Source organism: Rattus rattus, chromosome 18, assembly GCF_011064425.1.
Source record: "Rattus rattus isolate New Zealand chromosome 18, Rrattus_CSIRO_v1, whole genome shotgun sequence".
Classification (NCBI taxonomy): Eukaryota; Metazoa; Chordata; class Mammalia; order Rodentia; family Muridae; genus Rattus; species Rattus rattus.
Window position 1 is genome coordinate 28,782,797 of NC_046171.1, and position 17,633 is coordinate 28,800,429.

Sequence of the window (17,633 nt, forward strand, 5' to 3'; positions counted from 1 at the left end):
GTGCCCAAATATTGTTGATAGTACAATTTGCTATAGTTGTCTGGTAATGGATTCTAGAAGAGAAACCATTTTGTTGTCTTCAAAGAACATCCTCCTGATATTGTTTTCAGCCTATGGCTCCTCTAGAGCTCAGGCAATGACATCTAAGTCTTTCATTGGAAATGAGGTGGTGGGGATACTCTCCCCTACATTATCCTTAGGCCAAGTATACACATCTTCAGGATAGGAATTTTTGGGTACCTGTTTAAGAATATGGCCAGACATGTAAAAGAAAAACTTTATTTTAGACTCATTATGATGTTGTCAGAAAGTTTCCTTCACCTGCCCAAGACTTGTGGCCTTTCCAATAAAAGCAGGTTTATTGTGAAACTCAGTACCTAATGAGGAAGGAACGAGGTCCATTTCTCCTTGTGTAACCTTACTGAAAAAGAACTCAGTGGGGTCTTTAGGAAATTCTGTCAGAAGTTTCAGGAAACTGCTGTTTCTGACTGCCCTGCTACTGTCCCATAAACAAGTTCTAGCAACAAGGAGAAACAATTTCCTACCAACTTGTTCATATCAGGGCACTTTGCCTTCCTGTACCCCAACTCACATTTGCCTATATGAGACAGGATTAATATATGGTAAAAATGAGCATATGACACAGGACATGTCCAATAAAACATGCAAAGCCGAGGAGAGCTGTGATGGCAAGTGAACATTCTAGAATTGCCTACAACAAATGACTACAAGAGACCTAGCCTGTTAGCACAACAGTCATCTTATCTGAGTAAAAGTTTTGGGTTGGAATTGAAAGATTTTCCCCAACAATCATGCTCTGGCCGAAACAGGAAGCTATTTAGCATCTCTGGAACTTAGTTTTCTCCTCTGGGAGGTGAATATTACTGACCAACAATGGAAGGATATTTGGTGGTTTGGTTTTTGTTTTTTGGGTTTTTTTGGTTTTTGTTTTTGTTTTGTTGTTGTTGTTGTTGTTGTTGTTTGTTTGTTTTTGTTTGTTTGTTTGTTTTTTTGAGCTGAGGACCGACCCCAGGGCCTTGTGCTTGCTAGGCAATCATTCTACCACTGAGCTAAATCCCCAACATCTGGAAGGATATTTGTATAGGTCCTCTATGTAGCAATTGGACCTTGTCAGCAGATAGAAGAACTGAGAAGTTTGGGCCTAAACCCTGTAAATCTCAGAATTCAGAATGGTAGGAGGAGGACCAACTCCCAGCCTAACTCTACCTACTCTGGAACACATAACCATAATACCTTACTGAGGACCATAGCAATCAGTCAAATAGCATAAAATTCTATGCTAATGAGGTATCTAGATATACCCCCAAGCATTCAGCCAATGAGTTCCTCTTCCTGGGCATTTTCCAACAAAAAGTATTTAAGCATACTGAATAGGGCCTTTGCATTCACAGGCTATATCTAATAAAGCAGTTTCAACAAACAAGAATTGTCTCTTCATCAAAGATCACCTTGAAGGAGCAAGGGGGTGTACTTTGTCTTCAAGAGCCATGTCTATATTTCCCAGAGAAAGCCTTCCCTCTTACAGCCTCTCCATACTCTTGACACTCACTCAAAATCACATCATTTATGGTCATGTCTTGGGTTTTGTCTTCCCACAGATTGAGAAAAGATATTTACCAACCTTACATCTAATAGAGGGCCAATATACAAAAATATACAAGGAACTCAAGAAGTTAGACTCCAGAGAAGCAAATAACCCTCTTAAAAAGTGGATTGCAGATTTAAATAGAGAATTGTCAACTAAGGAATCTTGAATGGATAAGAAGCACGTAAGGAAATGTTCAACATCTGGGACATGCAAATCAAAATGATTCTGAGATTCCATTTCACACCAGTCAAAATGGCTAAGATAAAAAAATTGCAGGTGACAGATGTTGGCAGCTCCTAACTCCTGACACAATGGAAAGACCAAATATAAGATTACTAGAAATAGAAAAGACTGAAGATTCCCAACCTAAAGATGTACACGAATCCTTAGTATAAAAAATAGATAGAACCACAAAGAAATACTTTCACCACATAAGGGTAAAAACACTAAATGCACAGAACAAAGAAAGATTATTAAAAGATGCAAGGCAAAATGGCTAAGTCACATATAAAAGCAGTACTGGACAGAGATCATGCAAACCCAAAGAGAACACAAACGTCATCCCAGGCTACTATACCCAGTAAAACTCTCAATCATCAAAGATGGAAAAACCAAAATGTTCCAGGACAAACCAAATTTAAACATTATCTAGAATCCACTCCTACATAGGATTCTATAATGAAAACTCCAACACAAGCAGGGTACCCATATTGAAGAAACAACCAAAATATTAACAGCCTCACAACAAAGGGGAGAATCCCATACACATAATACCACCTACAATAAACATAAAAAGAACTAACAATCATCTGTCTTCAAGATCTCTAAATATCACCGGATTCAATTCCCTAATAAAAAGACATAAGCTATCAGACTGGATGCACAAACAGGGTGCAGCATTCTGCTGCATACAAGAAACACACCTCAATAACAAAGACAAACAGCACCTCAGAGTAAATTGCTAGAGAAAATCATCCAAGCAAATGTTCCCAAGAAAGAAGCTGGAGTTGGCATCTTAACATTCAATAAATCAGACTTTCAATCAAAAGTTATCAAGGGAGATTGGAAAGGACACTTTATATTCACAAAAGAAAAAATTCACTATGAGAAATATGGTTATCTATGCCTCAAATGCAAGGGCACCCATATTTGTAAAAATATGTTACTAAACCTCAAAACACACATTGAATGCCACAAATATTAGTGGGAGACTTCAACACCACACACTGACCAATAGGCATGTCACTGAAACAGAAACTAACGAGAGACACAGTGAAACTAATTGAGGTTACATACCAAATGATATCTACAGAACACGTGGTTCATTTACACAATTGAATACTATTCAGATATAAAAAAATGGATTTTGCAGGAAAATGGAGGGCCATAGAAAATATCTTGAGTGAAGTAACCCAGACCTAAAGGACAAGCATTGTATGTACTCACTGAAAGTGAATATTAGCTAAAAAGTACAGACCCATGATACACCCCACAGACCCTAAGAAGTCAAAAAAGAAGGAAGGAACCAGTCAGGATGTTTAAATCCCAATTAAAAGGAAGAATAAAATAATCATGGGAGAAAGAAGAAGTGTGGAACCTGAGTAGGAGGGAGGAGGGAGAGAGGAAGGGACAGGATCAGTTATGGGGAGAGATAGAAGAGGGTCCTAGAGGACCAGAATGAATGGAAATGTGCAGCTCTCAGGGGTTGGGATCAGGGAACCTCTCAACAGTCCCAGAGACTTTGGATGGGGAATCTCGTAGGACTCAATGTGAGTGACCTTAGCCAAAATGTTCAACAGTTGGAGTGCGGAACCTGAAGATACCACCTCCAGTAGCCAGAAAGGACCCCCAGTGGAGGAATGGGGACACCAATCTACCTACAAAACTTTTGACCAAAAATTACTCCTGTCTGAAAAAAAATGCAGGAACAAAACTGGAGCAGAGACTGAGGGAATTTCTAACCACAGACTCACCCAAGTTGGGATTTATCCCATAGGCAGACATTAATTCCTGACACTATTACCAATATTATATTGTGTTTGCAGACAGGAATCTGTCACAGCTGTTCTCTGAAAGGCCCTACCAACAGCTGATCAAAACAGTAAATACTCACAGCAAAGCAGACCAAGACAGAGATCAGGGGCCCCTATGGAAAAGTTAGGGGAGGGTTGAAGGAACTGGAGGGAATTGCCTCAGTAGGAGAGCATGCACCTAATCCTGTAAATACTTGATGCCTCAGGGTTGGAGATAATGGGGAAGCATCCCCTTAGAGGTGAAGCAGAGGGGAAATGGAGGGAAGAACTATGTAGGGAGCACCAAGAAGTGGGAGCAGCATTGATGATGTAAATAAGTAAAATAATTAATAAAAAAAAAGTCCATTAGAGCAGCAGTTCACAATTTATGAATTGTGACTCCACTGAGAATCAAATGACCCTCTCACAGGGGTCCATAAGACCATGTGCATATCAAATGTTTATAATACCATACATTGTATTAGCAAAATGAGAATTGTGAAGTAGCAAATGTAATTTTATGTTTTGTGGTCACTCCAACATGAGGAATATTATTAAAGTTTGCACTATTAGGAATGTTGAGAATCACTGCCTTAGATAGATCCTTTTTAATGTTCTTCTTGTAAGGGATAAGATCTATACATCATGCAACACAGTACTGGAGTGTGATGGTAGACAGAGCCAAATGAATAATCCGGTAGGAAATCCAGATTTCAATTTAGGGGGTTTGATCCAATGCTGCTTGTATTATGTTAATTTGGGTCCCAAAAATTGTTTGCTGGAGAGAGTTCACATGTCCAAATGTAAGACATAGAGGGACCCTGTCCCCTATATGGTTATGATTGGTAAATAAAAATGCAGGCAGCCAATGGCTGGACAAGGAAGACAGTGGCAGAACTTTTTGCATTCCTGGGCTTGGGATGTAGAGAAAGAAGTAGGAGATCTACAATGCCAGGGGAGCCAGGAGAGGTGGAGGCGAGGAGACACCTTGCCTGAGAGGAGTGGAGGACAGGGAGGTGTGGCCAACATGTGCGGGAGCTGGGAGAGTGCAGCCCAGTTGGGCACCTCTCTGGGTCCAGTGTGGCCAAGATATAGAATTTATGGGCATTGTGGGCTTTTGGGCTAATATCTGCTTATTAGTAAGTACATATCATGTTTGTTCTTCAGTGTCTGGGTTACCTCACTCAGGATTATATTTTCTAGTTCAATAATTTCCCTGAGAATTTCATAAAGTCATTGTTTTTAATATCTGAGTAGTACTCTGTTGTATATATGTACCACATTCCCTATCCATTCTGTTGAGGGACATTTGGGTTGTTTCCAGTTCTGGCTATTAGAAATAAGGCTGCAACAAACCTGGTGGAGCATGTGTCCTTGTTATATGTTGGAGCATTGTTTGGGCATATGCCCAGGAGTGGTATAGCTGGGTTCTCAGGTAGAACTATTTCCAATTTTCTCAGGAACTGTCAGAGTGATTTCCAAAGTGGTTTTACCAACTTGCAGTTTCACTAGCAGTGGAGGAGTGTTCCTTTTTTTCCACATCCTTGCCAACATCTGTCACCTGCAATTTTTTATCTTAGCCATTTTGACTGGTGTGAAATGGAATCTCAGAATCATTTTGATTTGCATGTCCCAGATGTTGAACATTTCCTTACGTGCTTCTTATCCATTCAAGATTCCTTAGTTGACAATTCTCTATTTAAATCTGCAATCCACTTTTTAAGAGGGTTATTTGCTTCTCTGGAGTCTAACTTCTTGAGTTCCTTGTATATTTTTGTATATTGGCCCTCTATTAGATGTAAGGTTGGTAAATATCTTTTCTCAATCTGTGGGAAGACAAAACCCAAGACATGACCATAAATGATGTGATTTTGAGTGAGTGTCAAGAGTATGGAGAGGCTGTAAGAGGGAAGGCTTTCTCTGGGAAATATAGACATGGCTCTTGAAGACAAAGTACACCCCCTTGCTCCTTCAAGGTGATCTTTGATGAAGAGACAATTCTTGTTTGTTGAAACTGCTTTATTAGATATAGCCTGTGAATGCAAAGGCCCTATTCAGTATGCTTAAATACTTTTTGTTGGAAAATGCCCAGGAAGAGGAACTCATTGGCTGAATGCTTGGGGGTATATCTAGATACCTCATTAGCATAGAATTTTATGCTATTTGACTGATTGCTATGGTCCTCAGTAAGGTATTATGGTTATGTGTTCCAGAGTAGGTAGAGTTAGGCTGGGAGTTGGTCCTCCTCCTACCATTCTGAATTCTGAGATTTACAGGGTTTAGGCCCAAACTTCTCAGTTCTTCTATCTGCTGACAAGGTCCAATTGCTACATAGAGGACCTATACAAATATCCTTCCAGATGTTGGGGATTTAGCTCAGTGGTAGAATGATTGCCTAGCAAGCACAAGGCCCTGGGGTCGGTCCTCAGCTCAAAAAAACAAACAAACAAACAAAAACAAACAAACAACAACAACAACAACAACAACAAAACAAAAACAAAAACCAAAAAAACCCAAAAAACAAAAACCAAACCACCAAATATCCTTCCATTGTTGGTCAGTAATATTCACCTCCCAGAGGAGAAAACTAAGTTCCAGAGATGCTAAATAGCTTCCTGTTTCGGCCAGAGCATGATTGTTGGGGAAAATCTTTCAATTCCAACCCAAAACTTTTACTCAGATAAGATGACTGTTGTGCTAACAGGCTAGGTCTCTTGTAGTCATTTGTTGTAGGCAATTCTAGAATGTTCACTTGCCATCACAGCTCTCCTCGGCTTTGCATGTTTTATTGGACATGTCCTGTGTCATATGCTCATTTTTACCATATATTAATCCTGTCTCATATAGGCAAATGTGAGTTGGGGTACAGGAAGGCAAAGTGCCCTGATATGAACAAGTTGGTAGGAAATTGTTTCTCCTTGTTGCTAGAACTTGTTTATGGGACAGTAGCAGGGCAGTCAGGAAACAGCAGTTTCCTGAAACTTCTGACAGAATTTCCCGGAAAGACCCCACTGAGTTCTTTTCAGTAAGGTTACACAAGGAGAAAATGGACCTCGTTCCTTCCTCATTAGGTACTGAGTTTCACAATAAACCTGCTTTTATTGGAAAGGCCACAAGTCTTGGGCAGGTGAAGGAAACTTTCTGACAACATCATAATGAGTCTAAAATAAGCCTTTTCTTTTACATGTCTGGCCATATTCTTAAACAGGTACCCAAAAATTCCTATCCTGAAGATGTGTATACTTGGCCTAAGTGATAATGTAGGGGGAGAGTATCCCCCACCACCTCATTTCCAATGAAAGACTTGCATGTCATTGCCTGAGCTCTAGAGGAGCTCATAGGCTGAAAACAATATCAGGAGGATGTTCTTTGGAAGACAACAAAATGGTTTCTCTTCTAGAATCCATTACCAGACAACTATAGCAAATTGTACTATCAACAATATTTGGGCACTCAATAGTAGGATGTCTTTGTAAAAGCCACCTAGTGTGTAGATACTGTTGACTTGCACAAAATGAATACTGTTTGCATCTTTTCAGTACACAAACCTCACCTGTACCTCTCTTCTCACAGATGTCCAAGAAAACCTGCCTGAACAGATAAAGAAAGTATGTCAGTAGTGTCAAGGAATGTGAATGGGGATCTCATTCTGGCCTCTATACTGGACCTCCTTAGAAGGACATTGGACATGGGCAGAAAGTCCGGGGCTATTGTTAAAATAAATAAAGTAAGGTTAAGGTCATCCTATTGGACAATCTCTTAGTGATATTGAATAGATACTATTTACAAAAATCTTGGAGAACTTATTTAGAATTTCAGCATAATGTACTTAAAATTTAATTCAGAAACTTCAATACATGACTGAGAGAAATCCAAATATGTATGAGCTCTTGGATGCCCACATTCCTATTCTTGATGTAAACAGTATTGACACTTCATCTATAGACTCAGTACAACCATTTTGATAGCCACACACCAATTTTAACAATCAACTGGGGATAAACCAAAAAGAGAAGAGAACAGTGGAGATTCCTAGAGGTCCTGCATTTCATTTTTCCAGTACATCCCACAAAGCCTCAGATATACAGAGAGTGCTGCGGGAAAGTACAGAAAATGGACATATGAAATAGACCACAAAGCCCAGATATGTACCACAATCAGGTTAGATGATTTGGTCAAAGGCACCCAGGGAAAACAAAGAGAAAATGGTCTATCCACAAAGAAGACAGAAGCAGTATAGACAGGAAACAATAGGGAACCAACTGAAAAAGAGAACACAGTCAACATTGTTACAAGTGACTCCAAACCCAAATTCTATGATTTTCATGTAATAGTCACATAAGAGGTCTACAAGAGTTTATGTCTCATAAGGAGGAAGATCAGAAAGAAAATGGAGAAGATGAACTTTGAAAACAGAAGTCACTGATGCCACTAGCAATAAAATGCTGAAGCTAGACAGTTGCTGGAGCAGAGATCTCCCTAGTGACATCTAGAGGGAGCCTGCCACACAATATAACCCAAGAGACAACAAATCTGTGTTCTACCACAGAGATTATGGTCCACTGTTTAGCAGCAGTAGAGGAATATCCTCTGACACTCATGCTTGTTCACCCATGCAACTGCAGATTACTCCATAAAAAGGCTATGGAAACAGAAGGATCACTATTCAAGCCTGGGTGATCAATTCCAGCTCCTATGTCCATTTTGTTCTTGACTACAAAATTTCTCAGACCAATAGAGGGAAGAGGTTGAAAATGGAAAAGATATAGGACTTGATGGAGCTGGAGAGTCTCCATGCTGCTGCTCTCGGAGACTAGAAAGTTTAGAGCTGCAAGTGCCCATGCGTGTTTCACATAAGCTGCTAGATCTAAGTCCATGAAGAACCTATCACCTCATGCTGCTCCACAATCCATGCAAGGGAACAGTATGTACACTCCATATGCCTCCAGGCTACTGAATGTGAGGAACTGAGAAACACTTGCCTCCTGCACACCCCATATACTCCTAGTTAATTAGCCTTGCCCTCACACTTTTATTCCTTTCCTATACATACGTATACCAATGCTCCATATACAATGTTACCTCTCAGTTCTGTATGCTTCTCTCCCATTACCCTAGTCAACCCACACCGGTAGGATTCAAGACCTGACAGATGTTTCCTCCTCAGATGCTGTGCTCAAACACCATTGCTAGTAATTGGAAAACCAAACACTCCACTCATGACATCACCACCCCAAAATCACGACCAAGAAACAGAAACAATGCAATTCCCCTCTCCCATAAAGCTCCATTTACCACCATCCATCTCAGGCCCTGTTGATACCAAACATGCAGCCCTACATACCTCACTTTTCCTATTAATTAAATTATTTATTCTCTTTACTTCATGATTGCAGCCCTGCCTCTCCTCCCAGTACCTTCCTTACACAGTCCTTTTTCCTCAGACTGCCCCATCTCTGAAAAAGGGAGGCCTCCTTGGTTATCAACCCACTGTGGCACATCAAGTCACTGCAGGACTAGGCTCATTCTCTCCCACTGAGGCCAGACAAGGGGCTGCCTCAGTCCTACATATATTTTGTATCAAATTTTGATAGACCACCATCCACACACCTCATATGCAGAGGAACTTCACAGTTCCTACTAACAAAATGGACCCTCGTTTCCACTCAACCGTCATTGGACAGGCCATGTAGAATGCACCTCTACTTCTACTGCTGCTTTTTACTTCATGTTGTGTGGGAGCAGAGTAAAATGTGCTGAAGAGTCGGAGGCCTAGCAGTGTATATGGTGCAGAGAATACACAGTGCAGTGTATCCTGTGTGCAGTGTCAAGTATAACCTGAAACCTCACACTGTAAGCATAGTGTGAACTCTAGACATGACTAGCCACAAGATTGGATAGCCTAGAAGTTTACGTGGGAAGCAGGGGTAGTCACTGGGTCTATCCAATAAGGATTGAGAAATAGCAGTGTGTACTGAGTGACAGTGGTGTCTAGTATTGATTGATGCATAGCCTTTTATGTTGAATGAAATAAATGTCTAAATAACCCTTCATTTACACCAAACATGCCACACACTTCCCCATATTCATATGGGGAAAATGTCAGGTTCTTGTATTTATCTCTTCTATTACAACTATATAAGACCTATTAGCTAGGTGTTGTGGCCTGCTAGGTAAGCTTTCCCCCACAGCAAAAGCTCAAGTTCACATACAACATGAACACACACACACACACACACACACACACACACACACACACACACACACGCTCATATAAAGTAAATCATGAATTCAAGTCTGCAGGAACCCTCACTGGGCTTTGAGGTTCCACTAGATTTCCTCTAGTTCTGTGCCTGGAACTTTGTCTTTAGTGGAGGAGGGACAGACATAGCAGGCCACACCTAGCCATTTAAGTGTGTAGGAATTTGACTCTCTCTATATATATCTATATGCTATACATGGTGCATAGTCTTGTTTGAATGTGGATGCTTTTACCTATGTGTAGGTACTTATAGCTCCAAACCTAAAGCCAAATCCCTTATATACATATATGACTAAGAGTAATGTCTGCTAGATAAATACTCCCTTACTCTGAAAGCCATACCTAAACAACTCCCAGAACCTGCTAGCTATATTCCTCTATATTCAAAGGCCTCCATACATAACTAAGTTTTATATCATCCTTAGTAACATCTTTCCTTCAATAATATGCCAAACATACTCACATGGCTGTGTATCACCTTATGCTATGTTCCCCTTCCCCTACAGTCAATGTTACACATAAACACTGAGATGGTGTTATGATGTGATGTCTGTCCTCCCACCTACAGAGTTCTCCATCTGTCCCTGTCACCCTCCCTCTCTCATTCAGTTATTTATAGATCGTATGTCATGAAGATGGATTTGAGACTCCTGTTGAAGCTAGGGGAGGAAACGGAATTTATTTTCAGTATGTTCAGAACCCACAAGAGGATACAACCAGAAAAGTGAAACCATCTAACTTGAGATAGGTAATCATGGAACATGTGAGTAGTAATGTTTTTCAGGCTCTTCTAGACAGCCCTGCCACTTCCATGTAGAATGTAGGAGTTATCAGTCCTATGTTGTCATCTTGGTCCAGATTCCAACGTTACATGCAATGATAGAGCTCGAATCTTACCAGCTCCCACCAGTCTGCTGTACACAAGGCTGGGTATAAATCATGGCTGCAAATTTGAAGGACTTTGGGGCAATACAGGTGAAAGAGTGGGGCCTCATACCATGCACAATATACAGCTCAAGACTAGAGGGTCTAGAAATATATAACATACAGCAGTGGATAGGGTCTCAGGTAGGTGTCCAACAGGACTTGAAATCAAGCAGTATGTTCCAGGCATAAAGCAGGGGATGGAGTGTTTAGGGTGCTAGATAAATAGTAGTGCACAAGGGTATTTTGCAACAAGATTGGAGGGGTCTAATAAAACCTATAGTGGGGGAAGATCCTGATACTGAGATAATTCTACTCAGGATTATCAAAGAGATATTCTGTAGTGTCTTATGAACACAGCAGTGTGTGTTGTGTGACAACTATAGGAGGATGTCTGGTTCCAGGACCACCTGACACATAACAATAGCAGTTTATACAGAGCAGTGTGTGTGTGTGTGTGTGTGTGTGTGTGTGTGTGTGTGTGTTTATAACATGCTGACTTGCCTTCACCTGCAGTGAATGTGAAGTCTAGTGTATTGTGGATAGCAGAGCATTTTAGATTACATCAGTGAATTAATTTAGTGTTGTTCATATCCTGATATCAAAAAGTATATCCAAGCTTGGAAATCAGTTGAATAGACTGTAGTCTGTGTGAATTTAGCTGTTTTTCTATGGAATATGAGCCGTCAAAGCCTGATAACTAGAAATTCATATGTACTTGAAAATACCCACATAAAATGCTAGGTTTCTCACAGCCATATGCATCTAGCACCTGCAATACTACATTCACTAAGTCATAGGCCCTCCATCACAACAAACCACTGCTAACACATAGTGTTCAGTATACGCTCCATTTGTCATCTCTGGCACCAATGTGGATATATTACATTGTGCCCTGCTGAACAAATGCATCTCACATCTGTAGAACTTCACATGTAATGGAATGTGGGGGACACACTTAGACTGGACCTTCTAGGTCCAATATTCACTGCTAGATAAAGGAACATACTGGAAACCACTGGTTGGAACATGTAGGCCCAGATGTAAATAGGTGTCAGTTTTTTCTAGGTGTTCTGTGCCTTAGAGATAAAGCTGCAGATACACTGCAATGGGTCAGGTCATGCTAATATACCTTCCTAAAACCAAATACTCATACAGGTCTAGGTAGCCAATTTCTCTCTGTCTGCCCCAACTCTAGTTAAAGCCACAAATAAATGACTATCAGGTTATCCTATATGTGCTCCTGTATTCAAAGACTTAGATAACCTTCTAGGTATAAGGTACCTTCCACACAGTAAAACACACACACACACACACACACACACACACAAACACACACACACACACACACACACACACACACACAAACATAAAGACCACATAGGCATCCCTTGCCTTAGTTCTTCATACCTACTAGGTAGCCTCTTCTCTCTTACAACAAAAGCCCAAAATACACATACAATTCTGTGTATAAGATCCTGCTACAAAGCTTTTCCCATCTATCTGAAACCCACATATAAATTATCAATCAGGTGTGAGAACATTCTAACCCCTTCTTGAATATCATAGCTCTCCAAATTCATACAAGACAAAGGTCAGGTTTTGTTATTTCTTTCCTCCATTACAAACAAAGCTTCACAGTACGGACATGGTTCTGTGTTTGTTCCTACACAGTAGCCCATCCTCTACATCAAAAAAATCTATGATCACATAATAAGCCAGTGTCTAGTCCTACTATGTGTCTCCTCAACTACAGTGTACCTCTCACTCACAGATGTGTCTGTTCCAGCTAGAAACATACTTCCCTATTATGGAAGCACATATACAGAAATTCTTATAAAGAAGGAGAGATGCTCTTATTGCAAGCTATCAGGTTGTGCTAGACACAAATTTCCTTGTATAGACACACATGCATACCTAAAGACATGATTACTTTTCTGGCCCTGTTTTGTACAAAGGTTTTCATAGACACACACATACCAACAAACAAACAAGTATACACACATACATATTTACAGGGAGGTGTCAGTTACTGCTAGATAGATTCCCATTCAATTAATGCTCCACATTGGCATATAGATGGGGGTCTAGGTGTCTATTCCTCTGTATCTAAAAGTCCCATACAATAAATGTCTCTGTCTGCTTCTCTGTGGTGTTTCCTCCCTAACAGCCAAAGACACATATAACATATACAGAGTTCAGGTTCAGCTCCTGCTAGTACCCCATCTCTTACAGGAAATGCCTGTATACCATTGCAAGCCTAGTTATCCATTCCTGCTTGGTAGTCTCTACTCTACAGCAAAAAAGGTTAAAAATACAAAAAGCAGTGTCAAGTTGTCAAGTCCTGTTAGTTAACCCTTCTACTATCTGTTCAGCCATATTTTATATAAACATCTAATGATTGCTCTCTCTCTCTCTCTCTCTCTCTCTCTCTCTCTCTCTCTCTCTGTCTCTGTCTCTCTGTGTATGCAGAAAATATAAAATATTTATGGTGTTTTTCTGTGTAGGTCTCTGCCACCTGAGTTAGTATAACGTTTTCCTCATGTATCCATTTACTGACAACCCTGGCTCACAAACTAAGAGGTTTAATTGGCTGAGTGTCTGAAAATAGGCTAAGGATTTGCAGTTAGTGGAGCGTTATAGGACCCATTGTCTTGATTAATGATATGGGAGATACCAGCCCACCTTGAGTGGCTCCAACTCTTAAAGTTGGTCCAGAATTGTATATTTATATGTAAAGCAACCCAGCCATGAATAGAAAGTGAGTAGCCAGCATTTCCTCTAAGTTCTCTGCCTTTCCTCCTGCTTAAATCCCTGGCCCAACATCCATTAATGAAGGCATTGATCACCACAGGTAAGACAAATAAAAATAAAATCTTTAGGCCCCCCATTGATTTTTGTCATGATGTACAGATAAGGACAAACAATACCAGTCTCAATTTGGGAATCCTGTGCTCCAAAATATGAGTGCTGGTTTACAGCAATATACTATAGCACTTCATATATAAATATAAATCTGAAGATGAAATAGATGTCCTGGTGAAAAATTAATGTAAGTCAATTTCTTGGGAGAAAAGATTTGCAGGGTGAGTATGCTTCTTTATTTCCTTGCATTTTTATTTATATCCTGATGGCTGTTTTCCCTCCCTCTTCTCCTCTCAATCTTACTTCCCAAATCCCTTCTTACCATGCCTACACACATTCTGTTTCTCTCCAGAAAAGGCCAGCTTTCCTATATCAACCTGCCATGACAGGTTTCTGGCACTCCAGATAGAGTCACAGGTGAGCTCCCTCTCATAGCATGGATTTAAAGGTGAACCAGTCAAGGGTTGTCCATTCCCACAATATCTTTACCAACTTTAACCAGCACATTCTTGTAAGCAAGACAAATTGAAGATTGAAGGTTTTATGGCTGGCTTGGTGTTCAATACCTCCACTGCAAAGTTTGGCTGGTTACTGGAGATACCAGTTCAGGGTTTACATACTCATTCCTAAGACTCTTAGACAGAGTTACGCTCATGGATACCTGAGAGTTTCCATTGCACTAGGATTCAAAATTGTCTCAGAGGTGAGCAAAGCTCCCATTCCAATGGTCTCTTTCAGTACTCTCTCCCTCAGTCCTCCCCACACCTGATCCTTCCTGTTCCCATCCCCAAACCTATACATACGCAGCTCACTTTCCCCATGGACCTGGTCTGTCTATTTTGGTTTCTCTTCTTAGTGAGAATCATGTGTCCCCAGTGGAGTCATCCTTGTTACTTAGGTCCTTTGGGTCTGTGGATAATAATATGGTTATTACTTTAAGGATAGTATCCACTTACAAGTGACTAATACCTTCTTTATTAGTGTCCATTCTTTTGCTGGCAAGTTTCATGTTGGTGTTGTTTTTAACAGTTGACTTATGCATCATTCTGTAAATTTAACATATTTCATCCATCCATCTTTCCATTGAGGGGAAATATAAGTGGTTTCCAGTTTCTGGGTATTATGAATAAAGCTGCTTCGAACAAGGTGAACAAGTGTCCTGATGGTATTGTAGAGTGTTATTTGTGTATATACATAGTAATGGTATACCTGGTCTTGAGGTAAATAAATTCCCAATTTTTTGAGAACATGCCATATTGATTTCCAAAGCAACAAGCACTAACATATGTAGGATCCAATTTTTCTTAATATCCATTAGATGGTTTATGAGAGATTATTATCTTATCCTTATTTTGACCCTGTCCTCTTCCTCCAACCATTTTGAATCTTTATGCCCATAAATTTATGGTTTGTTAAAAGTGTTCATATTGAAAATTTTGTGAAACCAGTTTCTCCTTATTTCTATTGATATGTGCTATCTCTGACCTTCAAGTTATAACTAATGCCAGATGAACTTTGATTGTTTCAATTCCTCATAGCAGTTGTGACTGCTATTATCCATAAGTCTATTATCCATAAGTTGCTGACTGCTGGACCCTTTGCTTTTAACCTCACCTCTTTGATTTATCAGCTTTCTGCACAAGGTAGTGTTTCTACACTTAGGTTATTTATAAGAATACTTTCCCATGTTTTTTTTTGCTTCAAAATTAAGTGAAAATTCATTTTTAGATTGAGAAGATGCTTGTTACAATAAAAACTTTGATTTAAATATGAAAATGCTCTCAGGTATATTTATTTCCTTCTATTTTAGAAATCGGTAATTATTTATATTAATGTATTTGTGATATATCACATATTTAATTAGAGTATGAATTCTTGATAAGGCATTTTACTCAAAGCAAAATTATACTATGCCCTTAGTATTGTTTTGAAATGTTTCATGTACTTGAGAATTTGGCAGCTTGCTTTGGATACTTTTGAATTTTTTTTTACTAAAAGATGCAGAGATAATATTTGTCTCTGATACAGTTGCATCACAATGAATGCAAAATGGAAGATGCAGCAGTACAAGAGTCTCTGTCAGAAAATACACAAATAAAGCAGACACAAATGTTGCAGAATAGAAGTTTAGTGGTACAGATGCACTTGGGTAGATCTTACAAGGCAATGGACTGTCAACATTTTCTGAGTCTACTTGGAGAATAAATATGAACTAAATATCATGAAGATGCATCTATGTATGAACACATTCAGGCTTATGTTTCCCCTGTGAGGATGAAGGAATATCTTCCCCCACTGTACCTTTCTTCCCTTGGGAAAGATATAAGATTCTGACAGATTTGACTGTGAATATCTGCAGTGTGAATACTGACATAAAAACTTTAATACATACATTTTAAAATCCATCTTGAAAAAATTGAAGTTATTTAAATCACTCTTTTAGCAAAGTCTTGCAATCCATTTGCGGTGTTTCTAAAGTCTGATGCTTCATCAACAAGAGCCTATTAGTATGCAAGAATAAGCAGCACTCAAAACAATACACTACCTTTCAAACATTTAATTAGAAGTCTACCTTAGACAAGATAGTTCCTGTCCAGAAGGCTAAAGCTCATACAAGCTTTATAAATAATAGCCAGAAATTGGAAAAAGCCTACATTTCCCCTCAATGGAAAGATGGATAAAGAAAATGTGCCAAATTTATAGAAAGAAGCATAAGTCAAGTGTGAAAAACAACAACAACGAATTTGCCAGCAAAAGAATGGACACAGATAAAGAACATATTAGTCATTTATAAATGGATATTACCCTTAAAGAAAAGCACAACCATGATTTGCGTGTAGCAGAGAGGGGGCAGACTTCGCCATTTAAGTGTAAATGAATTTGCCATTAAGGGAAGGACTATATTGCTATATGTGATAGGTAGTGCTGCTTGCAGGTGTGTGTTTTACCTATATGGAGGCGATACCAAACCAGTACTCAAAACTCCAAACCTAAAGACATATCCCTCAAATACATATATGACTAAGAGTAAGATGTACTAGATAAGTCATCCATTACTCGCATCTAGAGTGAGATGCAGCTTGGGTATTGTGTCCATTTGCTACCTTGCATCTTCCAGATCCAAAGGACTGGGGCATGCTTCTCAACTTGGACTTCAGTCAGCAGCTGAACAGGGAGGGGTGAGGAGGGCCACTGTTGCTTGACTGAGTGAGAGGCTGTGCTTAGCCTGGTCTTTTTGACTGTGCAGAGACTATCTGCAGAAAGTGGATGGGTCACTAGAACTCGAGGTTTCCATGGCCACACAATCCTGGGCAGAGAGTTGCAAAAGATTTCCTGACACCCTCGTGCTCCTTGCCACCAGAACTTCCAACCAGATCCAGAGAGAGTGGCCCATGATCCTCTACTTGGCCTACTTCCAGCAGTTCATAAAGGAGGAGCTCTGGAGGGACTGAGCTGGTTCTTGAGTATATGTCTCTGCTTGGCAAGTTCATCTGGCTGTGCCATTGGGGATGGTGGGATTCTTTGCAAAAGGTGGGCAGTTCACTAGAGCTCGAGTACTCCATGTCCATACATCCTGCAGCAGCAAGTGGAAACAAGATATCCTGGGCTTCCTCATGATCCCTGCTACTGAGACCTCCAGTGCCATGGCTTAACACACTTGAATTGGAAAGCTCATGCCTAAACCAAACAGCCAATTCAACCACCCATACAAACACACAAGCAATCAAGCAAGCAAACAAACAAACAAACAATGCAAATCTTTATTGGATGCAAAGGCAAGTAGAACAAAGCAAGACAAAACCAAACAAAAGTAAACTAAACAAATGTGCTAGGAGTACATACAGAATGGGTGGTTTGTTAGTCATCTCACAGCTAAGCATAAGGCATTGGTAAGAAGAGCAGCAGTTCTTAGTCCCAAGGAAGAAGTCTTCATAACTCCTTCCTGGTTTAGTGTCCTGAG